Source organism: Paramisgurnus dabryanus, chromosome 9 (genome assembly GCF_030506205.2).
Source record: "Paramisgurnus dabryanus chromosome 9, PD_genome_1.1, whole genome shotgun sequence".
Taxonomy (NCBI): Eukaryota; Metazoa; Chordata; class Actinopteri; order Cypriniformes; family Cobitidae; genus Paramisgurnus; species Paramisgurnus dabryanus.
In genome coordinates this window covers 1,950,813-1,951,953 of record NC_133345.1, presented here as the reverse complement: position 1 = coordinate 1,951,953, position 1,141 = coordinate 1,950,813, and the positions used below count along the sequence as shown (strand labels likewise).

Genomic DNA, 1,141 nt, shown 5'->3' with positions numbered 1-1,141 from the left:
ATCGCTTCTCGGCCTTTTGGCTAAGATCAAGTGTAGTATCTGTTCTTATCAGTTTAATGTCTGATACGTCTCCTATCCGGGGACTATATGTTAAATGGATTTTTGACCTTCGGAAATGGAAGCGGAGCTTGCTCCTTCCACTCCATGCATCAACATGGTATTGCAGTGTTTCCATGAATGGTGCGCTCCCCATCTCGGGGATAAATAAGTCAAGTATAAAAAAAAGAATTTGCTTCTTTTGTGCGTGAATGACGGTGTTTTTTCTAATCCGTGTGTTTTAAAATTGCTGTGATTTCGTTGGCTTTATTGGTTTAACGAAAAGCTTGCGTGGAAATGAACACGCTGATAAAGAAATGTTTTTGTAATGTATTTAATTAATTTCTTTACAAGTTTGCGGAGGTGATACGAGGACGAATTAAACATCCTCGACACAGCTGAAGGCGCAACAAAAGCGAACGAGACCGATTGGAATGTTAAAAACACCTGAAAACTTTTTTCACTACCCTTCATACTACAGCTGTCGAAAAACCACAGCAACGTCGACAGACCTGGAAGCATAGCTGTACTTGTTTAACTCACAACGACAACGGGTAAGTCATTGAGCCCTGTGTTTTTATTTATCCACGTTCTAAAATTGCTATGCTTTCGTTGTTTCTTGATTGCTCTGTACATTTTTTTTTGTTTCTATTCCACGTAAAGTTACTTTGTAATAACGAAACCATATATTTGAATGCGCAATTTAAATCCATTTGATTTAAATTGTTTCACATATTTCACTCTACACGGTTCAACCGGGCTGGAAACGGAATAAAAACAGGGTAGATCTCGAAGAATGTTTGGTCTCAGACGTGGCTTCGTGCGCTTTCCACCTGGTCACACACAGTAAATGAAATGTTAGTCGGACGGCCTCCGGGGGCGCCGTCGATGTGATCGGTCACAGGAAGATGCGGCCGTCTGGCCTCAAAGGGTGTCGCTCATACTTACCTGGCAGGGGAGACACCATGATCATGAAGGTGGTTCACCCAGGGCGAGGCTCAGCCATTGCACTCCGGTTGGGCTGACCCTTTGCGAATTCCCCAAATGTGGGAATCTCGACTGCAAAATTTCTGATAGTGGGGGACTGCGTTCGCGCTCTCCCCTG

At 43.4% G+C, this 1,141-nt stretch overlaps 2 non-coding genes across 2 annotated transcripts; both read left to right on the top strand.

Annotated features, from left to right (window-relative positions):
* On the top strand, positions 1-191 carry LOC135764428 (U2 spliceosomal RNA). Its single transcript, XR_010539976.1, has one exon. It is a non-coding gene; the product is annotated as a U2 spliceosomal RNA (small nuclear RNA).
* Positions 192-976: 785 nt separating this feature from the next.
* Positions 977-1,141, top strand: LOC135764570 (U1 spliceosomal RNA). The gene has a single exon (XR_010540098.1). It is a non-coding gene; the product is annotated as a U1 spliceosomal RNA (small nuclear RNA).